General features: G+C 50.3%; 1 protein-coding gene across 6 annotated transcripts in view; it reads right to left on the reverse strand.

The window, feature by feature from the left end:
- CYLD (CYLD lysine 63 deubiquitinase) overlaps window positions 1–798 on the reverse strand; it is a 67,682-nt gene extending 66,884 nt beyond the window's left edge. For 2 of the 6 annotated variants that reach the window (XM_040253445.1, XM_040253449.1), the window contains exon 1: window positions 736–798. The gene's annotated coding sequence lies outside the window, so the exon portion shown is untranslated. Of the gene's footprint in view, window positions 1–643 lie in introns of all 6 variants that reach the window. The other 4 variants (XM_040253453.1, XM_040253451.1, XM_040253446.1 and 1 more) reach the window with 3 other exon arrangements.
- Window positions 799–9,998: the final 9,200 nt, after the last annotated feature.

Below are 9,998 nucleotides of genomic sequence, written 5' to 3' on the forward strand. Positions count from 1 at the left end.
GGCGGCTGGGGAGGAGGAGGAAAAGAATGAATACCTTGCTTCAACAGAGCGCACCTTTCAACTAAAGAACTCCAGGTTGCTGTGTAAAAGCATTCTCACCCTGGAAAGGGGGAAACTGAAAGAAAAAGCATAACACGCCATTAACGAGGCCAGAACCCCGACTGCTCTTCCTGGACGGGAGCCACAAACACTCCAAAACCGATCGACCGATACACCCCCAAGGCACCGATGGTAAGATTACAACCCCGCGCTCTCGATGCCAACCCGGGCCGTCGGATGCCTCAGTTTCCCGATCTGTAAATGAGGGGCTCAAAGGGAGAGACAGATTCCTGCGTTGCTCCCACACGAAGTCCTCGCTTCTCGAGAGGTCCCGGCGGCGGTGACCACGCTCCCTCGACTCAAGAGCCCTTTCAGGAAGGCCTGGGGAGGTGGGGAAGCCCCGGGGGTGGGGAAGCCCAGGCTGACGTCAGCTGGCTCAGCACCCCGCCGGCCTGGCCAGCTAAGGGCCGGGGCAGGTAACGGGTCGGCGACCAGGGCCCGACGGCCGCGGTCGCAGCTCGAGGCGCCCAGAGGCCGGCGAGGGACGCCCGAGGGACCGGGTCACCCGTCGCTCGCCCGCTCGGCCGCTCGCTCACTCACTCACCTCGCGGGGCGGGGCGTCGCCCCTTCCCCAGTCTCTCTAGCCCGCTTCCCCGGCTGGCCCTGCCGTCCCACACCCACCGCCCTAGTATTTACCTCAGACGCGAGAGCCCCCGCGCAGCCAAACCTGCTACCTGGGCCCGCCCCCACTTGCCCCGCCTCTAAACCGCCCAGGGAGGGAGGGAGGGAGCGGGGGCGGAAGGGCAACAGCCGCTCCAACCAATCGCAGCCCGAACTGCATTCCTGCGCACGCTCTGATTGGGCCGCCCCATGATAGACCTTCCTCCAATGGCTGCCGGCCCGGAGCAGACTGAAGGGACTTTCCGCTCCGTCAAGCTCGGTCGAGCCAAAGGGAAAGTGGAGGGGCGGGGAAGAGAAGAGAGGGGCATGGGGGCGGGGACCTCTGACTGATTGGACGAAAGGCTGCGGGGGCCGCAGCACCATTGGCTGACACTGGAGCCGGGCGGGGCGCTGGGCATCTCCCGGCTCCACCTCCCAGGTCTGGGTCTTGGCTTTGGCTTAGCTGTCAAAACTCCTATAGGTTGAGAGTTTGTAGCTGGAGTGGGAAGTCGCTTTCAAGATTCCATGAAAAAGCAAAGCTTTATTTCGAGACCTAAGTTTGAATCCTTTGCGCTTTCAGTTAGTAGCCGCTTGATTTGAGGAACTCACAACCACTCTGAGCCTCAATTTCCCCATCTGTAAAATGGAGATAATCGGATTGCCTGTCTTACAGGATGGTTGTGAAAAGTCGTATGTAAAGTTCCTGACACAGCAGTAACTCAGTAATGTTAAACCTTTTCCTCTCAGATTCTGCCTGCGGCCCCTGCTGTTTCTGAACCTCCGTTGCCACCTATCCTAGTATGGAGGGAGGTCTCCCTGAGGTGATGGAGAAAGAATTTCCACACGCGGCCTACTGTGGCTCTGCACCCCTGGCCACCAGCCAGGACTTGGGGTGTAGTTAAAGATCCTTCAATTAGAAGGGAGGTTTCTGAATCCCAAAAGTGCTCAAAATATTTAAGGAAGTGCTTTTTATAATCAGTCCCAGAGCTTTGCAGCATGCCTTGCTGTACTGGATACTCCTGTTAATTAATTTCTTCTCCTTTGACATTTTAAGTACCAATTATAGGAGAAGGTAATTAATACTGAGGAAGGAAGACATGTGGGGGGGGGTGTTTGTGTGTGTGTGTGTGTGTGTTTAATGAGGAGAGGGAAAATTTCCTCAATGGAAAGTGACATTTCTGAAGATCTGGGGAATTTAAACCAGTTAGTCCCTAAAAGAAGTCACATGAGTGATTACTAACAGTCCTGGCAAACAGGCCACCCATCTCTCTTGCCATAAACACCCAGAATGAAATGGACATCTTTTGAAAACCTCAATCCACTCTTGTCCCTCCTTGATCCATCCTTATATGTCCACATGATCACACTGAAGGAGAAAGCAATCAAATGGAAATCAAGAGGTTTAACTCTTAAGTGTGGCTTCAGGCAACACCGTTCCCTAGATCGAGATTCTCATAAAAAAAAAAAAAAAAAGAAAAGAAAAGAAAAAGTCAATAGGACTCAGAAATCACAGTCTGGCTGTCTGGAAGAAAAGAACAGCCTGGGGGCTGTTTTTGCTTTATCCATACAGTGAGAAGGAGGCAGTGGGGTGGGGGAGAAAGACTGAATCCTTTTAGACAGGACAAGCACTCGCACTTTGTCCAGTTTGCCACACTCCTCACCACTCCCTATTTGATCCTGCTGGCACTTACATTGTCTGCCAGCTCCTAAAGGCATTTGGATTTGTTGCTCCTGGCCTAGAACATTTTTGTGTCCTTTTTTTTTTTAATTGTATTTATTTCTGGCTGTGCAAATTCTACATTGCTGTGTGGGCTTTCCTCTAGTTGCAGAGAGCAGGGGCTACTCTCTAGTTGTAGTACACAAGTTTCTCACTGTGGTGGCCTCTTTTGTTGTGGAGCATGAGCTCTAGGGCATGCCAGTCTCAGTAGCTGCAGCTCTTGGACTTTAGAACACAGGCTCAATACTTGTGGCACAAGGGTTTAGTTGTTCTTTGACAAGTGGGATATGCCCTACCAGGGATCAAACTCGTGTCTCCTGAATTGGCAGGTGAATTTTTTAACCACGGAGCTATCAGGGAAGCCCTTCACATCCTGATGATGGCAGCTGATGCTGCTGAGCCCTAGGAGGCTTCAGGAAGGCTTTCTTCCCTACCAGCAGTGGTCAGCCCTCCTATCACAGATTCCCTGAATCAGACACTGGCAGAGCTCAAATTTATCCAAGAGACAGTCTTCTAAGCCAGACCAGATAAATAGGGCTTATCCCAGTTACCATTTCCCATCAATTGGTAATGACCCCTAGAATATTGTGTTGAAAATAATTCTTAAGCTATATTCAGGCTCAAGGGAAGAGAAAGGCTGCCAGGGGATAAAGTGGAGAATAGTGTCATGATGCTATTATTTGCAGTCCTTGGTAAACCAGCCTCTCATTTTGCAAATGGGAGAAAACAACATGTCAACAGTCACCCATGAGATGAACTGGGACCCTGATTCTCCTAATTGCAAGCCAGGGCTCTTTCTATCTCTATGTAAATGGATTCTCCAGCTGACATGCCCATCCTCTCTGCCTTCCAAACCCTCCTCCATTTAAGGCTTAGTCAGAATCCACCTGCTTCCCAGAGTCTTTGCCAATGGCTCCAGGCCCCACTGATCCCCTCTGTCATCCACCCACCACCCACAGCCTCTTCCACTCAGCCTGGCCCTGGCTTCAGGCAACTGGTGGTTGAGTTACTGAGCCAGTAGCAGGAGACACAGTAGTGTAAGAGAGAGATGCCAGCCTCGCTCGCCCCTTGGCAAGGAAGACAGACCTTAAAGGGATAATTACACAATCACTTAATTAGGGAGACTAGAGGAAACCTCAGAAGGAGAACTGCTCTAAGCACACGTCAAAGGTGACTGGGCACTCAGGGAAGACCTGTTTGAGGAAGTCATCTTTAAGACGAGGTGGGGGACTTTCCTGGTGGCGCAGTGGTAAGACTCCGCCTGCCAATGCAGCGGACACAGATTCGATCCCTAGTCCAGGAAGAGTCCACAGACGGCAGAGCAACTAAACCCGTGTGCCACACTACTGAGCCCACATTCTAGAGCCCGAGAGCTGCAACTACTAAAGCCATCGGGCCTATAGCCTGTGCTCTGCGACAAGAGAAGCCCCCACAATGAGAAGCCCCACATCGCACCAAAGACCAGTGCAGTCAAAAATAAATAAACAATTTTAAAAAGATAAAGTAGGAATGGTGACTGGTAGTCAAAGTGAGGGGAGCACCCCAAGCAAAGGGACCACGTTACATGACATATTAGAGGAACTGGGGAAGGGGAGGCAGAGCACAGAAAGTGTGGACAAGAAAGAGCCCGTCAGGCAGGACCTAGTGAGCCATGACCAAGGGGTAGCTAGTCTTTAACTCAAGAGCATTGGGAGCCCTCTGAAGGGTGTTAAACAGGGTGGTAACTGTAACTGGAAAAAGACCCTGATGCTGCGAAAGATTGAAGGCAGGAAAAGGGGATGACAAAGGATAAGACAATTGGATGTCATCACCAATTCAATGGACATGAGTTTGAGCAAGCTCCGAGAGATAGTGAAGGACAGGAAAGCCTGCCATGCTGCAATTTATGGGGTCACAAAGAGTCGGACATGACTTAGCAACTGAACAACAACTGTAATTCTACACTATCTTGCACACTTCTCTATTGCACACAGCAGGACCCAACAAAAAGCCATTGAATTGAATGGAACTGGAGCTCTCCCCCAGGAGCTGGGACCCTCCTGGTCACCAGGTAGGGACCTGTGACTAAAAGTAACACCCAGTCAGGACTCAACAAAACCTTCTCACGGCACTAGTCATGGTGATCATGAGACCTACCCCAAATTGCTGCCCACAGGCTACCCTCTACTTCCAGCTTCACCAGGTTCAGTGTAAACTTTACAGCCTATTTGCACAACCCAAGGCAAACTCTTGATATTCTGCACTGCCACAGTAATCCTTCCATCTCCCCCATCTCAGTAAATGGAAACTGCCAGTTTTTTGTCCAGCCTCCCATGGGTCCAGTCATTTCCCCACTACTCCTGTGAACATGTGCAAGAGACATCACTTTGCCAACAAAGGTCCATATAGTCAAAGCTATGGTTTTTCCAGGAGTCATGTATGGATCTAACAGTTGGACCATAAAGAAAGCTGAACACTGAAGAATTGATGCTTTTGAACTGTGGTGTTGGAAAAGACTCTTGAGAGTCCCTTGGACTGCAAGGAGATCAAAGCAGTCAATCCTAAAGGAAATCAACCCTGAGTATTCATTGGAAGAACTGATGCTGAAGCTGACACTACAATACTTTGGCCACCTGATGCAAAGAGCCAACTCATTGGAATAAATCCTGATGCTGGGAAAGGTTGAGGGCAAGAGAAGAAGTGAGCAACAGAGGATGAGATGGCTGGATGGCATCACCGACTCAATGGACATGAGTTTGAGCAAACCTCAGGAGATACTGAAGGACAGAAAAGACTGGCGTGCTGCAGTCCATGGGGTCACAAAGAGTCGGACATGACTAAGTGACAGAACAGCAACAGCCACAAACTGTGAGGCTAAGTGGGACGAGGTGTCCGCATAGGCAAAGGCACCCTACCCGTGCTTTTTCCATGATAAACCAGCATGGTGTTGCAATCATGGCTGAGTCGAGAGCCCTCCATCTCAGGGATGTGCTTCTCTCTTAGTGAGGGCAGACTCTAGACATAACTGAGTAGGGGTCCCCACCCCCAGGACAGGCCTGTGGCCTGTTAGGAACTGGGCCGCACAGCAGGAGATGAGCAGTGGGAGAGCAAGCAAAGCTTCATCTGGACATAAGCAACACACTTAGGGTGTCACTGTCTCCCATCACCATCTAGTTGCAGGAAAACCAAGCCCAGGGTTCCCACTGATTCTGCGGTATGGTGAGGTGTGTCATTATTTCATTATATATCACAATGTAGTAATAATAATAGAAATAAAGTACACAATAAATGTAATGCCCTTGAATCATCCTGAAACCAGCCCCTACCACTCCAGTCTGTGGAAATATCATCTCCCCAAAACTAGTCCCTGGTGCCAAAAAAGGCTGGGGACTGCTGCAACTGAACATTCTGTCTGGGGGCTTTTACTCCCGTTACCTAAAAGCTCTCTCATAAAATAAGAGAGATTAAAATGCTTTAATCATCTTTAAACGAATCCAACCGAACTATAAATCCATGCTTCCCATCAGAGTTATTTGCTGTTATTGATAACAAATGAGTTCTGTGTGATTTAGAAAGCACACAGAGAGTTAAAGGGTTTCATGCTCCCCACTGAGATCTTTGTGCTGTAACTGGAATCTCATTTTGAGCAGCAGACACATCAGGAATAATCCCAGGTCCCAGGCAGCCTTCCTCCCTCAGGAAGGAGATAGTAGAAGTGTCAAGGGGAAAAGTGACTCATTGTTATGATCTACCTTCTATTTCTGCTTCTTTTCAGCAAATGAATTCTCCCCTCATTCAACAAGTATTTGAGGACTTCCCCGGTGGCTGAGTGGTAAAGAATCACCTGCCAATGCAGGAGACGTGGGTTCCATCCCTGGGCCAGGAAGATCCCCACATGCCACAGAACAGCTAAGCCCATGTGCTACAACTATTGAGCCCATGCCTAGAGCCCGAGAGTCGCAACTACAGCCCACACGCCACAGCTGCTGAAGCCTGAGTGCCCTAGAGCCCGTGCTCCACAAGAGAAGCCACCGCAGTGAGAAGCCCTCGCGCTGCAGCTAGAGTAGGCCACACTCGCTGCAACCAGAGAAAGCCCGAACACAGCAACGAAGACCCAGCACAGCCAGAAATGAACGTGAGCATCTACAATGTGCTGGCCATCATTCTGGATTCTGAGGACGCTGCAGTGAGCATGGCCTGAGTTCTCACGGAGCTGACATCCTAGAGGAAGGAAGAAACCAGGGCGATGAGCTGGTCGTGCTGAGAAGACAGAGTTAAGCACAACAGGGGAGAAGAGGGGGTCGGGGACTGCTATTTTAGGTGAATTGTTCAGGGAACAGCTCCCTTGATGAGGTGGCATGCGAACAAAGACAAGAAGTAAATGAGGAAGCCAGCCATGCTGCTGTCTAGGGAAGAATGTTCCCATGGTGGGGAAAGGCAAGCGTGAAGGTATGGGACCCGCAGTGCGCTTGGCATTGTCAGGGATCAGTTGACAGGCCGTTGTGGCTGGAGTGCAGAGAATAGGGGTGTGAGTAACGAGGGAGAGGCCAGAGAAAGCTCAGGGGTGGTCCAGGCCATCAGAAGACCTTGACTTTCACCCGGCACCCAGTGGGAAGCCCTGAGGAGTTTAGATGAGAGCCCTGGCTCCTCTGACTTATGTTTTAATGGGCTCACTCCAAGGGACAAGGGTCAAGCAGAGAGACCAGTGAGTGATCAGGCAAAGATGGGCCCCGAAGAAGCCCCTTGCTTCCTAGGGGTGGGGGAGAGCAGGTGGGGAGGAGGAAGATGAGGAACTAAAGGTGTCAATAAAGAAGATCCAGGTAAAGAAGAAGTGAAGTGAAGTCGCTCAGTCGTGTCCGACTCTTCACAACCCCATGGACTGTAGCCTATCAGGCTCCTCAGTCCATGAGATTTTCCAGACAAGAGTACTGGAGTGGGGTGCCATTTCCTTCTCCAGGGATCTTCCCCACCCAGGGATCGAACCCGGGTCTCCTGCATTGTAGGCAGATGCTTTTACCGTCTGAGCCTCCAAAGAAGAGATGGAGGGAATTCCCTTTCAGTCCAGCGGTCAGGACTCTGCACTTCTGCTGCCAGGGGGCGGATTGCAACCATCCAGAGAGGAAGGATTTTCAGATGATTGACAGGGGGACAGGCAGCACTTAGGGGTTGGATTTGTGGATTGTTCTCGACGTGATGATAAGTAGGATTAAATTTAGAGAGAAACAAAGGGAAATGTTGGGGACTCCAAAGAGCTTGGATTGCCAGTGTGCCCAACTGCAGCCTCCTGCCATGTAATTCTTGGAGGGCAACTGCTCAGGTCAGTCCCTGGTCTTGTTAATGAACTTGCTGCTCGCTGGTAACCTGCCACCCAGGGCCCGAGGCCCCGAGTCCTCTCCGGTGCAGGCTGTACCCAGGTACGTGCCCGACCGCCATGTGCCTCACACACTGGGCTGCACCAATCTCCCAAGCAGGAAGGAGGCGTGAAGATGTTGGTGCAATAATGATGCCGTATGTAATCTCAACTCAGCCCTCTTGGAATGGGATTCCGCCTCCCACATTTCTGTGGGGTGTATTCATTTCAGCATCTGGTTTTGGCACTATAGGTTTTGGGGGAAAAAAAATACTCAGATTGACATTTTTTTTTCTTCTAAGTAGATAGTGAATCTAATTAAAGTCTCAAACTCTTTAAAAAATTCTGTTGCTCTGGTACCTTTTTTTTTCTGCATGGAAGAATTATATATTCTGAGCTATAAATCTGGAATCCGTCTGCTCAAGGATAAGCCACTGGCCACAAGCACACCTTTCAGGTAACCTCCCTGTTGGAGAATTTTAAGTCCTAATTTGCAAGTTGTCTGGGCTAGAATGCTTTGGATGGATCTACTGGCCTTTTGCAAGTTAGGAAACATCAACTCTGAGCTTTGATAGTAGTCACACGTCAAGATTTCAGTACCACCCTTACCTGGCTTTCTTGATCTCGTCTCTTCCCATAATCCCTCCCTGGGTTATGTCATCCGAGCCCAGTAGCCGTGTGCATCTTTTGATGTTGAGGCCCCCCATGCTGTTATACCTGGTGGTGATCACTCCCACAGGCTCCAGAGCCATGCTCTAACTTGGCGTCTCCATTTGACTTCTCCACTTAGATTCCTCACATCGGAAAATCCAAAACATAAGTCTCTCTTGCTTCCAAACCTACCTGTCTTCCCCAGGTCCCTAGTTACTCAAGTCAGAAATCTAGGAGTCTTGACAGTGTCACTGATATATATACACTACCTTGTGTAACACAGGTAGCTAGTGGGAACCTACTGTAAAGAACAGGGAGCTCAGCTTGGAGCTCTGTGGTGGCCTAAAGGGGTGGGGTAGGGGAGGGGAGGAAGGCTTACAAGGGAGGGGATATATGTATATATATAGCTGATTCATATTATTGTACAGCAGAAGTTAACACAGCATTGTAAAGCAATTATACTCCAATAAAAAAATCATTGGGATGCTGGGAAAGATTGAGGGGAGGAGGAGAAGGGGACAACAGAGGATGAAACGGTTAGATGGTATCATCAACTCAACGGACATGAGTTCGAGCAAACTCCGGGCGACAGTGAAGGACTGGGAAGCCTGGCGTGCTGCAGTCCATGGAGTCGCAAAAAGTCAGACCTGGCTGAGCAACTGAACAACGCGCAACAACAACAAAGGCATCTAGGCGTCATCCTTCAGTCCTCCCTTTCCCTCAGCCATCTCCTCCAATCCAGCTGCAAACCTTTCAGAAGCGACCTCTACAACGTCTCTGGAATCCATCATTGTCTCTCCACCTCCACTGATGCCGCCGGTGGCTGCCCAGGGGCCCCTCCCCTGCAATGGCTCCTGAATGGTCTCTCTACTTCCCCTCACCCCTACCCCTGTGCATTCCAGTCCCTTCTCCACCCAGAAACAAGAAAGACATTCTTTAAATGGGTCACTTAGAACTCCTTAGAACTCTGCAATAGCCCACCATAATTCTTGCCCGTGGTCAACTGGGCCCTTCATGAATTGGCCCTACCTATCTCTGCAGACCCATGTGGTGGACTCTCCCCTTAGCTTGCCTCAAACACACTGTATTAGTGTCCCGTGGCTGCTGGAACAAATGATCCCAAACTTGGTGGCTTCAAAATGACAAAAACTGGGCTTTCCTCAGTCCAGAGGGCTTCCCTGGTGGCTCAGACAGTAAAGAATCTGCCTGTAGTACAGGAGATTGGAGTTCGATCTTGGGTTGGGAAGATCCCCTGGAGAAGGCAATGGCAACCCACTCCAGCATTCTTGCCTGGAGAACTCCATGGACAGAGGAGCCTGGCGAACTACAGTCCATAGGGCTGCAAAGAGTCAGACACGACTGAGTGACTAACACACACGTGGTCCAGTGGTTGAGAATTTGCTTTCCAATGCAGGGACACAAGTTCAGACCCTGGTGGAGAATCCCACATGCCACAGGGCAACTAAGCCTGCATACCATAAGTACTGAGCCCGTGCTCCCTAGAGCCCATGCTCTGCAAAAAGAGAGACCACCACAATGACAAGCCCACGCACTACAGCAAAGAGTAACCCCTGCTCGCCACAACTAGAGAAAGCCCATGTC

Source organism: Oryx dammah, unplaced genomic scaffold (genome assembly GCF_014754425.2).
Source record: "Oryx dammah isolate SB20612 unplaced genomic scaffold, SCBI_Odam_1.1 HiC_scaffold_13, whole genome shotgun sequence".
NCBI lineage: Eukaryota > Metazoa > Chordata > Mammalia > Artiodactyla > Bovidae > Oryx > Oryx dammah.